This window comes from Felis catus, chromosome C1 (genome assembly GCF_018350175.1).
Source record: "Felis catus isolate Fca126 chromosome C1, F.catus_Fca126_mat1.0, whole genome shotgun sequence".
Classification (NCBI taxonomy): domain Eukaryota; kingdom Metazoa; phylum Chordata; class Mammalia; order Carnivora; family Felidae; genus Felis; species Felis catus.
Genome location: NC_058375.1, coordinates 193,218,284 through 193,235,167, shown reverse-complemented (window position 1 = coordinate 193,235,167; position 16,884 = coordinate 193,218,284). Strand labels below are relative to the sequence as shown.

General features: G+C 40.2%; 1 protein-coding gene and 1 long non-coding RNA gene across 9 annotated transcripts in view; one reads left to right on the top strand and one right to left on the bottom strand.

Annotated features, from left to right (window-relative positions):
- The window catches only part of LOC123379256, a 57,217-nt gene extending 40,398 nt beyond the window's left edge, over nt 1-16,819 (bottom strand). Inside the window, exon 1 of the long non-coding RNA XR_006583510.1 lies at nt 15,403-16,819. This is a non-coding gene — a long non-coding RNA (uncharacterized LOC123379256). The remainder of the gene's footprint in view (nt 1-15,402) is intronic.
- Nucleotides 1-16,884, top strand: part of PLEKHM3 (pleckstrin homology domain containing M3) — a 199,744-nt gene that overhangs the window by 135,934 nt on the left and 46,926 nt on the right. For 2 of the 8 annotated variants that reach the window (XR_006583505.1, XR_006583506.1), the window contains exon 7: nt 3,847-3,943. The exons of the other annotated variants lie outside the window; for them this stretch is intronic. The gene's annotated coding sequence lies outside the window, so the exon portion shown is untranslated. The remainder of the gene's footprint in view (nt 1-3,846; nt 3,944-16,884) is intronic. 8 annotated transcript variants of the gene reach the window in all.

Genomic DNA, 16,884 nt, shown 5'->3' with positions numbered 1-16,884 from the left:
ACTTGGCTTTGGCACAGAAGCCTGCTGGCACACAGTGTCAAACAGCAGCACAATGGTACATTTTGGCCACAGAAGGCTTTGGGGTGGCGGAAAGGGCCAAAATAGTTGTGGCATAAGTTGGCCAAGATATTAAGCAGATCTGAGTTTAATTTGACGTAAAGATAACAACGCTTTTTTTTTCGTTGTTTGTTTGTTTTGTTTTCCAACTGGCTGCTGCTTTCTCTGTCTCCATGGGACCAAAGATTTCAGCCAGGAGCTAGTTCATAAGGGCATTCAAGTCCTTTCAAAGTGAGACATGCAATGGTCTTTACACAGGCTTTCACGTTTGGCTGGGCAAGATGGAGTAAGGATAAAAAGGCACATGGGGATCTGGGAGAAGCTGAAAATGGATCTTGAGGCTTGAATTCCTCTATGACTTTGCTTAAGCCACATTGCCTGAGCTTAGAATAGAGAGGCAGGCAGTCTGTCTCCTTGGGATAAGGAAAGATTTGGAACTCGGCTACTGTGAGGTCTTGGCCCCTACTGTGTATTCTGGTTTGTTTTGTTAGCAGGAGCAAGTTATTCTCGTTTCTTGCCTTTGGGGTTTTCTTCAGCACACTTAGAAGCTAGGAGTCTCCACCCCACTGATAGGGTGGACAGAATGGGATAATGAAAGGGGTGGAGAGACAAGTTGATTCAGCTGCTTAGGATGAGGAAGGCCAAGAAACTTCAGGCCTCGGAGCTAGCTTCTGGACACATCAAGGGTGGGGATGGAAGGGGCACCATGAGGACTGAAGTTATCTCTATCTAGGCAAGAAGCCATTCTTCCTAAGAGGCTAATGGGGCCAGCCGGGCTAGTTAGGAAAACCAATTTCTTGTCTGAATCGTGACTTTATTACCCGTGAAGTGGTTAACAGTGGAGGAGAAGCTACAGTATTCTGAAAAGTAGTCAGTGAAGTGTAACCAATCAAAAGGGATTATGAGATATACCTAAAAATGGTTAAAATGGTAAATGTAATGTATATTTACCACACTAAAAAGAATATGTAGCTTCTTTAAGAAAAACAAAAAGATTAGGAGCACCTTAGGAAGGCACTCCTTGACTTATGTATGGACTCTATTTCATGACCTTCTAAGTATTTGTGAAGTGCTAGGTACCATGTTTTGTGATGTGGTGGATTTAAAATGTGTAAGACAAGATGCTCATTCTAGATGGGCAGTATGTTGACGGGGTCCTCCAAGTGGGAAGGAGGTGCATTTAGGAGGAAACGAGTAGTCCCTCTACCCAGGATCTGGGGGTGCCTATCCAATTTCCAGACTGGGAACAGAGACGGTGCAGTTTTAGGATTCTTGCCAAGACTATGCTATGCATTCCCCACATAAAACGTTACCGGAGTTCGTTCTTAGGCCTGCTTGTTAAGAGTCTTTAAAAATACTGGCTCAGTCGGTAGAGCATGCTACTCTTGATCTGAGGGTCATGAATTCAAGCACCATATTGGGCATGGAGCCTACTTTTAAAAAATAAAAATAAAAATGACCTATACGTGGAAAATTCAACCTTGAATGCAAGTCTTTATCCATCCTGCACTCCACTACTAAGAACAATACCTGGGCAAGAGGAAATGCCCAATAAATATGGAGTGAATGAATGAATGAGTTACAGGAAGAGGAAGACAAGTATGAGACTGAGCTCAAAAGGGACTGTATGTTAATTCGAGCCACGATATTGCATAAGTGAGCATTTGTGACCTGAAGATCTCACTAACATTAATCTTTTTGTGTTTTCTTTTTTCTTTAGGACTATTTAGTCCTGAGTTCAGACAACTGATTTTCGGTAACCGCTATAGTTCAGCTATAGCATGCCCTCTGAAAGGCAGTGGAGCATAATGGTTGAGGGCATGGAGCCTGGAGCCAGACAGCTTGGGTTTACATCTTAGCTGTACCCCTTACCTGCTGTGTGATCTTGAGCGGATTACTTAAACATATTATGCCTCAGTTTCCTTATTTGTAAAATGGGGATTATTAAAGTACCCACCTCACAAGATGATGAGATTGTGTTATAAATACGTGAAGTTCAGTTGATTTCCAACACCGTAATAAGGCTTTTATCATGCACCCCGTGACTACAGGTGCTTTCTCTTTTTTATTCTAACAGTTCAAGCTGTCCATGAATAGCAAGAACACTTTAATATTAGAAACTCTGAAATGTTACAAAGGGGATTCCCTACCTGGACAATCTGACATATATTTCACATCCTCTTTCTACCACTACTGCCAATCTTCTCTAGTTTAGATGACCCCAGTTTCTCCATCTCTGACATAGATAATAATTTACCTTATATGGGTGATAAGGGAACCAATAAAGATATAGATAGATATAGATACACACACACACACACACACACACACACACACACACACACACTGAACTTTTATTGAAGTATGTAAGCAAATTAAGCGTAATAGAAAATGCTTTTTCAAATGGCTTAGCAGAAATCACTAATACTGGCATTTTTAAAAATACATTTAAAATAGTAGTTGAGGGGCGCCTGGGTGGCGCAGTCGGTTAAGCGTCCGACTTCAGCCAGGTCACGATCTCGCGGTCCATGAGTTCGAGCCCCGAGTCAGGCTCTGGGCTGATGGCTCAGAGCCTGGAGCCTGTTTCCGTTTCTGTGTCTCCCTCTCTCTCTGCCCCTCCCCCGTTCATGCTCTGTCTCTCTCTGTCCCCAAAATAAATAAACGTTGAAAAAAAAATAGTAGTTGACTGGGGCGCCTAGGTGGCTTAGTCGGTTGAGTGTCCAACTCTTGATTGTGGCTCAGATCATGATCCCAGAGCCATGGGATCAAATGCCGCATTGAGCTCCATGCTAGGCATGGAGCCTGCCTAAGATTCTCTCTCTCCCCTTCCCTCTCTCCCTCTATCCCTCTTCCCTGTTTACACACATTCTCTCTCAAAAAATTAAATTAAAAAATGTTTAAAAATACAATACATAGCCATCATGATATAGAGCTAAAACTCAAAAATCAGAGTTTGGTGGGGTGATATTGCCAGTAACACTGCATTTAAGAATGATAGCCTTTTCTATTATCAGGTCTTCTAGCATATTCTAGTCATAAATTATACGTAAGTATGCACAGATATGTATTCTACACAGTCATGCGTTTAAGGAAATGGTCTCTTTTCCATAATTTGAAAATTCCTGGTAACTCCATTTTATTTCATTAATGCACATTCTCATATGCTGTTAACTACCTGCTTCCTAGGATGCCGTACAATTTATACTGCTGACATGACCTCGTGACAGAATCATGAGTACTACAGCTAATTTGGAATTCTTCAAATATGAATGAAAAACACAGAGGAAAAATTAATAACCTGTGAATGGGGAAGGGCTGGGGCGGCAGAAGCAAGGGAGGAAGGCAGCTTGGCCCAGGAATGGCATTGGAAGCGGGGAGAAGAGAGGGAGCTGGCTGCCTCAAGACATGTTATTTTTACTGTGGCTTCTTGCTCCTCTCCACCCCCACCTCTTCCAGTCTGAGCTTTGAGTACAGTTGAATTTTCACCACAGAACTTGGCTAGGTCTCCTCAGGGACTTTCTCTTTCCCATCTTTCCATAAATTATAGGTTTGCACATGAGAACAGAACAGATGATTCCCATTATCTTTTGGGTTGGGTTAGGATTTTTTTTTTTTTTAAACCTGCCCACTCTTAAATGTGTATCCTAGTTCAGGGAGGTGGAGCTTTTGTTAACATAGTGGCACATCCACCAACAAATTGATCCACTCCTCTTTAATAAGATGGTTTTAACCTGGGTTCCTTGACCAGTATGATTACGATCATTTTCCTGGGCCTTTAAATACTCACAGGAAGTCATTGCTCCTGAAGAACCGGGCCTTGCCGGAGCTGTTCACCAGTATCCCCAGCACTTGGAACACCACCTGGCAGAATGCAGACTCTGCATGTGTATGTATGGATATTTTGGTCCTTATTTTAGCGGTGAAGTGACATTTCCAGGACACTAGTATATTTTCATAAACGACCCATTCAGATCATTGTAAAGTAATCGGATAGATCCAAAAGCATTCATTTTCCCCAGAGCATAGGGACCATTTATAGATAAGGTGTAGAACTCACTAAAAGCTAGAGCCACTGCTAGTAGTTACTAACGTTTAATGAGCTCCAAAGCTGAGGACTCTCTTTGACTAGATACACAGACCAGATGCAAACTCAAAGGAAGGGGAAAAGGAATTTACTGTATTGCATCTGACTTTATTGTGCTCTTTGTGGTCTCCTAAAGTATTCAAGCTAAGCTCTCTAAAAGAAACAGGTCCTAGGGAAAGGTGCAAAGAGAAATGAAAAGATGCGGCCTAATTCCACTTCCAGCATCTGGAATATTCTGTTGCTTACAAACATAATAAAAGTACAGTGAAGGAATTTTTTTTTAAATGTTCTTGACAGTGAGGGAGGAAGTGGGAAAGGACAGATAACATTTTAGAAAAATGGTTAATATTTGATGCAGAATTCAATAGAAAAACTGAGCGACCTTCCTAAAAAAGCAAAACAAATAAGGATGAGGACTTGGCCTGATCAGAAGAGAAGTCTAGCAATAAAGAGGTCTGTAGAGAACAGGGAGGCAAGTTACAAATGGGGGGATCATGACAGCAAAAAAGAAAAGCAAAAGTGTTCAACTTAGAACAACTGGAAGAAGAAACAGCCAAAGCTGAGTGGAGAGGAAGAAGAGGCAATAACGATGTTACCAAGAAGCATGCTATAGAGACAGAAGAAACAGTTCCTCCCCTGGAAAATGGACAGGGACTAAAGAAGATGGATATTTTTGAAATCCAGATCCTTCTGAATGAGGCCACCATCAAGGTAAACCCAGATTAGGGTCTAGAGTTTGCTATAAATTTCCAAGTGACCTTATCTTGTAGTTTAACAAACTAAACATGTATTTGCCCGCTATCTCTTGCCCTACCTAACCTTGAGCAAGATCTACTAAATTAATACCCTCTCTTTCTACTTGACTGCCCTGGCAGTGCTGTTGTTCTCTCTGTACTAAATATAGTTCCAGGGACAAAAGGGATGAAACACATGAAAGGCAACAGCTTAGCTTATGTTAATATATGTCTTTCTTGTTCAGGACCAACTAATCCATCTCAGGAGCTCCCCAGAACGACTCCTTTTTGATGTTAGCTTATTTTTTTGATGATAGTAGTGATGAGTAAGTCTGTCCTTACTATATTTCACAATATGAATTAAATCATAACGTGTAGCCACTGTGAGGGTTAAATCCTGTTAATTCTATTGTTTACTCTAAATAGAGGGGACATTGATTTCATAATTAAAAGCCTAATATATTTGGATGGCCTTGTTTACCTAAGTAGCGATTTACAGTTAAGATCCCAAAAGCCCTTCTGTATGGTGTGACCTTTTTGTGTCAAAGGCATCGTGTGGTATGCCTCAAAGGCAAAAATATATCCTTCAACCTTGCTCTTAGCCAAGAAAATTGGGCATGGAAGGAAACAAACCAAACAAACAATAAATTGCCGTAGATGCATGTGCACTAAGTTATTCATTTTTACTCAAATTAGTAAAAGAATGGTCGTTCTTATTTCCTAGCTGTTCTTTCCAGAAATACGTTACTATATTACTATGTGCCTGACACAGCTTAATATAAGCCTTCAGTATCCTAATTTGGCATTCCTCAAAGTGTGGTTTAAGAAGAACAACATTTTTGAGCTCTTAATGTGCTATTTACATTTCTAAGAGATTTGCACGTATCTATCATTCCATCCTCACAACCAGCCTGTGCAGTGGGTTTTATTATTATGCCCATTTCTTGGATGAAAACCTTAGGCAGAGCAGGTAAAAATAATTTGCCCAAAGTCACCAGCTAGGACATGGAAAAGTATCAAAATTCAAACTCAGGAAGACCAACTTAGCCAGTGCTTTTCATTACTATACAAGGACATCTCTGATTTCAGGGAATTTCTACCAAAATGCAACTGGTTGGTACAAGAGATGGACAGGGCATTAAATGACATTTAATCACATGATGAGAAAATTATTCCCTTCCGCTTGCTTTCTGTCCTTGAGGTGAAATTAAGCAACGACTTATTTTGGTGCGACTTGAACCCCTAACATCTGCTAATCTTCTTTTTTTTTTTTTTTTTAACAAGTTGGTGGCAGGCTCAGGGTGTTCCAGCAGTTGTGTTATCTTGATTTTATGGCAAGGGATGCTGGTTTTCCATTTGTGGTATTCATGCAAGGCTTTCATTTTTAAACAAACTTACTTAAGTAAATGACTCCATTTAAATAAAGCATTAAGTAAACAATACAGGTGGAATGCAGCTATGACAACGTTTGTGAAGGTGTTTTCACACGATTGAAGTTTGGGAAACATTGTCCTGATTCTTCTATTCTGAAGTGCACTTTGATGCAGTGTTTTTGGCAAACACTGAGTGAGATTCCTTGTGTTCTTATCAAAAAGATCCCTCCCTCCCTCCCTCCTTGGGGGGGGGGGGGGCTCATTTGCCACAGAGTTTTCACCAGAGCATAGAGAAGAGAGAAAAATATATTGTACTGAACTTTTTTTTCCCCCACAATAACCTATTTTATTTTGCCTTCCTGAGAGTTTTTACTTTATTTTTTTTTGTAGTGAACTTTTAATCACACCTCATAATTTTTTTTTTCCTGAAAACATACTATTTCTGCTTTTTTGTGTTAAAATCCCATTACCTTCTTGTGAAAGGATAATGATAGTCAAGAGATTTTTGTTTGGTTTTTAATATCCTTACTCAGCAAAAGTAAAAATTAGAAACTTAAAAAAAATTGTACCGATCCTGAAAACATGAAATTTGGGTGCCGTTGCTCAGTCACTGTTCATGGTAGGATTCCTGTTTGTTGCCTAGCAGGCTTGAGTACTTCAGGAAGGGTAATGTGGAATCATGCCAATCTCTTTCTAAAGTGCATTCAAGCCTTTTCTTCAGGGAAATTATTAAAGCACTCTGCTTGTGAAATTCTCCTTATTCTCTAGGTTTCTGGTTTTCCTATCAGGACTGCAATGCTAATTATTAATAAAATCCTTTTTGAAAGTTGAGGTGCTCCTGAAATAGTTACTGTGAGCAACCAATCCATTGGAATGCTGATATTTGTGAAAATGTTTATTTCATTTTTCACTTCCAAAATGGAAAGTTCAGAGCACAATTGAGAAATACTTGGTCATTGGTTTTTTGTTTGTTTTTCTTTAATGTTGCTGCTGTTGTTTCCGGGACTTAAGAGAACAGAGAAGCTAAAAATCTTGGACATATTTAAGAAAAAAAGTCACTTATTTTTCTTGACTTCATGCTTTGATCAAAACATTATTTTACATGAGATTTCAGAGTTGATCTAGAAGGAGTCCATTGGGAGATGCAGAAAGATTTGTAAAAGGGAGAGGAGGCCCCAAATGCCCAATGTCAAGGAGGCTGGAGTTGGAGGGGTTAATTTTAAGTCCAAAGCACAGACAAGTAGCAAAGTTCAAAGACTCCTGCAAAATTTAAGATGATTTCTCAGGATAAGTCAGAGTCAGCCAGGGAAGATCTGGCCTGTTGAAGGCTGGCATTGGCCAGCAACCCCGAAGCAACAGGATCAACGCCACAGTCAATGCTCTAGGGAAGACAATAGAAACTAGTCAAAGGTCTCAGACTGAGACATTCCCAGCCCCTAGATCACTCTGTAAACTCAATGGATATGACTGGCTTTCACATTTTTTATTTCACTAACTCTAAGACATCTGAGTAGCCCTGTCCCTTAGGTGGCTTTCCTTGTACCTTAAAGGATCTTTGTAGAGAGGCAGGTTCTCATCCTTATCTACCCAATGGCCTCACTTTCAGCAGCAGATGGCAATGGCTTGTTCCTGGCCTGACACTAAGCCCCATGTCCATATGGAGTCTTTCATGATCCAGTGCAAAGGGACCTGGAACAGGTCTATCAGACTAATGTCATCTTTTTTCTCTTGGGAGTAGCCATGACCCAGAGAACCTTCAGAAAGCAGGGCCAGACAAATATGCGGATGCTCCAGCAGGCTAATAATTTAGCATCTTCCCCATTGGTACTCTTAACTTACTTTCAGTAGGTACTCAGATGGTATTTAGTATATTTAGTAGATAAGAAAAGGGAGCGACAAACTGATTATCAATAAAAATACATTATACTTCTTTCTGTTGAGAATGAAGAATTACAGGCACCTGGGTGGCTCAGTCGGTTAAGCATCCAACCCTTGGTTTTGGCTCAGGTCATGATCTCAGAGTTTATGGGCTCAAGCCCGGCATCAGGCTCTGCTTGGGATTCTCTCTCTCTCTCTCTCTCTCTCTCTCTCTCTCAAAATAAATAAACCTTTTTAAAAAATGAAAAGTGTATTACATACTCTAACAGTAGCACTACCTTTTTAACTTACTTGGAATGAGATTCCTAATAAGTATTTCCATAACTCTGAACTGGATGGTGTTAGTCACAGCCTCTCCAAGAGTACAAGCAACATACAAGGATATAATTATAAGGTCTTGATCAAAATATACTTAAGTTTTTTGTTTTTTTTCTGGCTTTCATCTCAGCAAAATGTTTCCAACTTTTTCAGATACCAGATTTGGTCACCATCAGTTTTTCTTTTTCTTGCCTAATTGTCTTAGCCAGAACCTCCAGTAAAATATTGAATAGATGTGTTAAAAACAGACATCCTGGTCTAATTCCTGATCTTACGAGTAAAACATTTGGTCTTTCATCATTAAATATGCTTTTAACTTGAGTTTTTCATGGATAGCCTATATCTGTTGAAGAAGTTCCCTTCTTGTCAAATGCTTTTTATCACAGGGAGGGGTTGGATTTTGTCAAATGCTTTTTTTTGTTTGCATCTGTTGAGATCATCTTGTGTTTTTTGTCCTTTATTCTATTAATGTGACTTAATACAATGTTTGATTTTCAGATGTTAAACCAACCTTGCATTCCTGGGATGAATCTCAATTGGTTATAGTGTTTAATTCTTTTTATATGTTGCTAGATCCAGCTAGCTAGTATTTTATTGAGGATATTTGTATCTTTTTCCAACTCTATAGTTCTTAGTTTTGGTCTGCAATTTTTACAGAATCAGGCAACTTTAACATTCATGCAATGAAGCTCGTCTCTTGCACCCACATTAACTGATTGCTCAGATGACTGGTGCATCATTCCAGGATGCTTTTCCTGGCTTACGGTTTCTCTGTACACCTTACATGTGCTTACCACCAAAATGTTCAGTACTCAATATATAAAGTTTTTAAAATTTTTCACTGCTATCTACTTATCCTCTAGAGGAACTAGTTCACATTTGACAGTAATTTAAAGAGTAGCTGTGGAAACGTGAGCTCACTGGCACCTTATTTCCAATTTATTTGGTGATAATGTTGTACAATTTACCAATTCATGTCCTAGAACTGGCCAGGTCACACCATAATCTAGCTCTGATGGTGGGGGCTGAGAAGAACCTCCAAATTGGACTCTGATGTTTGGGTTCATCATCCCTGATAGTCACAGAAGAGAGCTCTCTGGGATTCTTTCCATTTTCTATTGTACCAGCCACAGTTTTGGGCAGCATAATCACATAACAATATTCAGATCTTCCCCTTTTGTGACTTCCTTTGGGAGAAGGGAGACAGAATGCCTAGCCGAACACATTAGGTACCAAAGCCTTGCCAACTGGTGGCAAAGTCCCACGTGTGGAGCCTCCCAAACTTTGAGTGCAGGGTTCATTAGGATAGCTTGTTGAGCAGGTACTGAGACCTGGATCTGCTTTTTAGTCTGAACGAACTACATCAGTGGAAAATGATGTTTGTTACTTGATTGGAGCTTTAGGATTAGGCAACTCTCCTTGTGATAACTCAGGCCTTTTATAACTATTTTCAGAGAAAGAGAGAGAAAGAAAACAAGAGGGAACAACTCTGACCATGGTCTAAAGCCAGGCTTCTGTCACTAAGCAATCAAGAAAAAAGCTCAAGTGGCCCTTGCATAAGTGGGAATTTGCGGTTTCTAAAGCTGCCCATTCCCCAAACGACTAAAAGATGTTATTGGCATTTGGCACTGTTTCCTATGTTTTGCTCTCCTTAAATTTCTCTTTAAAAGGGTTTGAGTTTAAAGGCAGAACCACTGAAAAAATGCAATTGAATCCTAGAGCTGTGAAAGGCCAAGTCCAGAGTTAACCCCAGGAGGCCCTGTTTTGTTTTTGCTAAGGCTTATTCCCAGGGGATGCCAGGAAGTCTAAGGGTAGGCAGAAGAGAAGGAAGAGACTAGTCCAGATCAGCTCTAGGATGGCACCACCACGCGCCAAGGGCTTCCCGCCCTCACCAGGCCAACTGACCCCATGATGTACACTGGAAAGACTAGGGGAAAGGGACAGGAAATTTAGGAAAGAGAACCCAGAGCCAAGGGCAAGAGAAAGAAGACTCGCTGGTGGCACAGCCTCCCATACCACAGGCTGTCATGGGACAGAACACAAGACTTCCAAGGGCTTCTTGGCCCCAACTCACTTTTTTAAAAGTTGTGTTTTCCCCTAGATTATTAAAGTCTACTCATGGCACAGAATTTGGGAAGCACAAACAGTTAGTAGGGAGAAAATGAGAAAATAACCGTCAGGCAGGATGGCAGAGAGTTTCAGATCCCAGCCCTTGGTAGGTCAGACTTTGAGTCCCAGCTCCACTGCTCAGCATCCTCATGTACAGCGAGGGGAGTAAGATCTAATGGTGATGTGAGGATTCAGTGAGATCACATACCTGGCCACGGTTAGCTGCTGCTGCTGCTGCTGCTGCTCCTGTCATTACCATTAGCCCACCACCACAGTTAACAATTGGATACACATCTGGCTAGGTCTTTCCTGTGCATGTATAGGTATAAAACATGGCTTATTCTTTATAGATCAATTTTTATCTTGCTTTAACTTAAATAACCTTCAGAAGCACTAGCTCTTTTGCTTTCGTGTGGAAGATTCTATTGCTATAGTTGAATGCCTTTTCCTTATAAATAATACTAGGATATACATCCTTGTATAAAATCTTCAGCTTCTGATTATTTAAGGTAAATTCAGAAGAGGAATTATTACAGTCAGGGTTTGAACTTCTTAAAAGCTCTAGATACATTTTCCTAAATCTATACCTGCCAACACATCAAATTCTCTCTTCAGATCTCTGGAGCATCAGCCAGGGATTTTAAACATATATACGCACATGTGCGTACACACACGTTTTTGGTAATTTTAGAGGCAAAAAAAAAAAAAAGATTCCTCATCACTGTTCGATTTTGCCTATTTTTTTTTATTATTTGGGAAGCTAAATGTGTTTTTGCATGCTAATTACTACGTTTAAAAAATTTGATCACATCTTTTGCCCATTTGAGGACAGACTATTTTTTTTCCCCCACTGAGTTTACATGAGTTCCTTATATGTTACGGGTCATGTTTTTCCTAGTTTTGTTGTTAGCCCTTGGATTTTATATGTGATCTTTTTGATAAACAGAAGTTTTCAACTTTTATGAGTTCAGATCTGTCCACTTTTCCCTGTTGTGATTTTTTTTTTCCCCCTGTGGCTTTCGAAGCCTTTCTCCATGGTTGAATCTGATAAATGATAAGTTGCATTTTGTCTTTTCAAATAGTTCATTTCATACATTCAGTAAGAAATTTCTGGGATTTTTTCTTCATTGTATAAGTGAGGATAGAGGGGAAATTTCCCCCCAAATGGTTAAGTAGTCATTTCAGCCCCTTTTTTAGATACTCCGTCCTTTCCATGCTGACTTTTGATTCCATATTCATATAATCTAATTACGTGTGTGTCCTGGGATCTGTTTCTGAGCAATCACTTCTATTTCCTCAGTAGCAATTCCAGTGGCCAGTACCAATCATGTGAATTTTATGATATTTTCAGGTCTGGTAGCACAACTATATCTTCATATCCTTGTTTTACAAAATTGTCTCACTTACGCCTGCCGTTTTATCCCTCCAGATCAACTTTGAAATCACCTTGTCAACCCAATTTCCTTTTTAAATTATTTTAATAATTGTACTGACTCCAAGTTGAATTTTTGCACTTTTTGTACTTTTTCTTAACAGTGAGAATTTTTAGCTCGGGACTTGAAAAGAAACACATGTAGCTTAAACTTATGTAAGATTAATAAGCTCAAAGAATTAACTTATTTTACAATCCTAAATACAACTATGATTGAATGATCACAGCCAAATGCTGCCAAAACTTGTCAGGAGGCAGTTGCAGAGCCAGCCACTTCCTGTCAAGTTAGGAGCCTTTTACAGACTGCGCATTAAGATTCGTTTTTGAGGTACAGAAGGAGCTGAACATGCACCACATGTTCCAATGCTCCAGTGTTTTTTATTCTACATAATCAACAGGAATGTTAGCTATTCCAATGATAAAATGCTTTTCAAGAGCAGTTCAAAAATTGCCCACTCTGGCCTCTCTGGCTGCCCACAGCATTCATCCTCTATTGTCTCATGTTTGGAGAGCCGACTAGCTCATCCCTCAGGAATTGTGCACGTCCCAGGAGCGCGTGAATCACACGTCCCCTGGAGGCTCTGCTAAAGTGCGTGTGGTGTTTAACTGGCAGCAGCCCCTCTGCCCTCTAGGTTCACGCCATGAAACCATAACCTCATCTGGTCAAAGGCTTGCCATTTTGTTGGGACAAAGTTGGCATTTAAGTGTTTGGTTCCGGGGCCTGCAGTAGGAATATCCCAGAAATATCCTGTTTCAGCTTTTTGAATACAAAGGTTGAACGCACTTGGAAAGGCCCGAAATGGAAATGGAGCAGGACCCGTTCCTCCTTAACAAGTGATCTGTTTATACCCATGGAAGGGCAGCAGAGCAAGATGGGGTCAGGTGGTGGCTAGAGGCAAAAATGCCTTAGAAACTAGGTGGCATTTGGGCCAGGTATGAGAGCGCGTGCCTGGGGAGGCATGGTAATGGAGTAGGAATGACTAGGCATGGAAACCATACGGGCCTGAGTTGAAACTCCAGCTTTGGTGCCTGTTGGTCCTCTGACCAGGCGACCAGTCCCTGAAGCTTTCTATGCCCAAACTTACTGACCTGTGAAAGGAGTGAAGATGCTACTTATCCTGGGCAGTTGCAGTAAGAATTGGAAGTAAATATAGAAAACATCCAGAACTTCTCCATGATGATAGCAATAGATAGTAGTTATCAAGCAAAACTTTTTGAGGGAATGATGAGGTAGGCAGGCATCATGAGAGCAGGAGACAGAGGCACAGTAGATAAAAACTAGAAGCAAGTTTGCAAAGAGTGGATGTACCTAGCTTGTGGGAAGACCTTGCAGGCCATACTAAGGAGTTGAGACCTTATCTTATAGGGGCTGAGGAGGCCTCAAGGGGTTTTCATTAAAGAAATACCAGCTCTAGGAACGTACTGAAGTGGTTAGCACCGGGCCCTGGGAGTCCAGCTCCGTACTCCACACCTTTAAGCTGGGCGACCTTGAGCAAAGGACGTAAGCCTTAGGAGCCTCAGTTTTATCACCTGCAAATTGGCAATGATAACAGTATTGACCTTTCAGGGTTCTTGTACTTAATAGTTATTTATTTAGTGCTCACAGTGTGCCTGCAAATGTTCCAAGTACTTGACTTGTATTAGCTTAATGGAGAAAATGAGTTAAAAAGCTTAGGGAAGTGACTGGCACAAATTAAACAGTCACTGCTGTGGGGGTGGTACAACAGCTGATGTCATTTTCATCACTTGGTCAGATATTTTAATAAGATCCTGCTGGTGATGCCATAGAGAATGGGTTGGCGTGGTTGGGGCTGGAGGCCGAGAGAGCAAACAGGACAATAGTTTTGCACACATTTAAAATTTCCTGGAGTTGTACCTAAGATCTGTGCACTATACCTTATGTATGGGATACCTCAATTTAATATATGAGGTAGCCAATGAACCCTCTTCTCCCAGCTGACAAGAAGCTACTCGCCAACTTCCTGGAGTTTCAATGAGCTGAGTGCTCTTCACTTAAAAAAATAAAATAAATAAAAATTAAAGGAGAAAGACTGACTGAGGGAACAAAGTAAAATCCTTTTTTGATTAACCGTGTGCCTGAAGCACAGAGGGCCCGAGGAAAACCGAAACCTCTACGATTTGTACAAAACTCTGACCTGCTTGGTAGTTTTCCTTCACTAGAGCTACAGGCAGTAGCACACGACTGTAGAAGAGTCCTCTCTTCTGGCCCAGTGCATTGAGATGCCGGAAGGGAGAAAGGCAGGCCATTGGTTGATCTGCCCTCAGCCCTCTGGAAAACTGGCCCCTTGCCGGGCTTTCTTTCTTCGCACACTTTTCCATTTAGATTTTGCCGAAACTCTGAACACGTCACATGTGAGCATGCTATTCAAAATGCTTTTCTCTTTGAACCTGATCTTGTCTTTGAATGTCCTCCTGTTGTAAATTCACGGTTTTCATTTTTTGCTTAAGGCCAAGTCTAAGGCAGGTCAGTCAGCGCATTGACTTCTCCTTGGATTCACACCAAACTACGTGACAAAAATGTTCAAGTTGGGGAACAGACTTCCCCTGCACAGTACGCTGGGTGGTATGAAATTATTGTAACCTTTGAATATCTGGGGAATGGATAAAAGAATCCGATACCACTACTGTTTCTCCTCCTAGTGACTACAAAAACACAATTTAAAACTATAGGAATTTGTTCACCAACCAGGTGATCAAGATCAAATAATGTCAGGGGAGGGAGCTGTGAGGGCAGGTCATTTCTGAGAGGGCAGGAAAGAAAAAGTAGAACCGCCAAAGGGTATTTAAAACATTTAAGTGAGATTCATAGAAAATGCAATATGCATCATGATTGCTTACTTACTGACTCCCAGTTAGGTATTTAAAGAGATAAGATTAAATGTCTAGAATTCAGTGATAATTATGTAAACAAAAACCTGACCTTAAATTGCCTGGTATTAGATAGGGTTATTGACACTCCACATATCTTATAAGTCATTCTAATTGAATGGGGCAGTGTTACCTTCCAAAACCTAAAAACACCCATAAGTCAGAGAACATTCTGATTAGACACACAGGTCTCCTTAGATACAAGCATCAAGTCTAATGCAGTCATGACAGGTTCACTGATAGGCAATTTTCAAGACCTTTTGTGAAAATAAACATTATCAGAGACGAGTAAAAACACAGGCCATACAAAACCAGAAAATGAAGGTCATCTACATTTTTGTAAAGTTTACATATATGCATATGCAAATTACATTTCTAAAGCCATGCTTTGTAGAGCTGTCGTTTTTTTTAACAATTTAAACATTATGAAAGTTAACTTGCATTCATAATTTAAACATGAAAAAACAGAATTATATATATATATACATATATATTTTTTTGGAAAGTATGAAAAGGCTAGTTACTTACAAATTGAGGTTTCAGGGACGAGCAGAGCTCAAACTCTTCCAAAATGACTGGAGAGAATAAGGATAGCAGACTGGCTTAAGGCTTTTATTGCGGTTAGGGGGTGGGCCTGGGTGAGGATTCCGGTAGGAAGCAGGAAATTGGGTGGTTTGAATCTCCTGCAGGTGCTAAGGGAGAACACGTCCCATCAGCTTGCCCAGGTGTGGGGCACAAGAAGAGGCAGGCATGAGGTTTAGAAGCTGTTTACAAACATCAAAATAGAGTTTAACTCTGTATTACAAACATCATCCACACAGTCACCCAGTCACCAATTTGTTCTTCCAGTGTTACCACCCAAATTTCTCTTTTCTCTCCACTCTTACTACCCCCCCCCCTTTTACTTCTAAGAAGTTATCACCTTTGAATGTCTGATAGCTTTCTTTCCTTTTTTATTGAGGTCTAATTGACGTACATTATATTCATTTCAGGTGTGCAACATGATTCACTGTTTGTGTATATTGCGAAATGGTCACCACAACATAAATCACTACACGTAGTTAACGACTTTTTTTCTTGTGATGAGAATTGTTAAGATCTACGCTTTTAGCAACTTTCAAATGTGCAATACAGTATTAATTACAGTCACCATGCTATACATTACCCCCCCCCCATAACTTAACTATTTTATGGCTGGACATGTGTACCTTTTGACCCTCTTTACCCATTTCACTCTCCAACCCCCACTACCCCTGACAACCACCACCAATCTGTTCTCTGTATCTGTGAGCTTGGGGTTTTGCTATTGTTGTTGTTTTAGATTCCATATATATGAGAATTTAGATTCTCTTAGCATAATACCTTCAGTGTTCATCCCTGTTGTCACACATGACAAGATTTCACTGTTTTTTATGACTGAGTAATATTCCTCTGTGTGTGTGTGTGTGTGTGTGTGTGTGTGTGTGTGTTTATCACAGTCTCTCTATTCATTTATCCATTGATGAACACTTAGATTGTTTCTATATTTTGGCTCTTGTAAATAATGCCGCAGCATTAATGGGAGTGCAGACATCTTTTCTCGTTAGTATTTTCATTTTCTTCAGATAAATACCCAGAAGTAGAATTGCTGGATCATATGGTGATTCTATTTTTAGTTTTTTGAGGAATCTCCATACCATGTTCCATAGTGGCTGCACCAAATTACATCCCCACCAACAGTTCACAAGGGTTCCCCTTTTTGCCACATTCTTGCCAACACTTGTCATTTTTTGCCTTTTCAATAATAGCCATTCTAAAAGATGTGATCTGATAGCTCACTGTGATTTTGACTTCTGTTTCCCTGATAATTAGTGATGTTGAGCACTTTTCATGTACCTGTTGACCATCTGTATGTCTTCTTTGGAAAAATGTTCAGATTTTCTGCCCATTTTTTAATCAGATTCCTTTTTGCTGTTGAGTTGTATGAATTCTTTATATATTTTGTATATTAACATCTTATCAAATATAGGA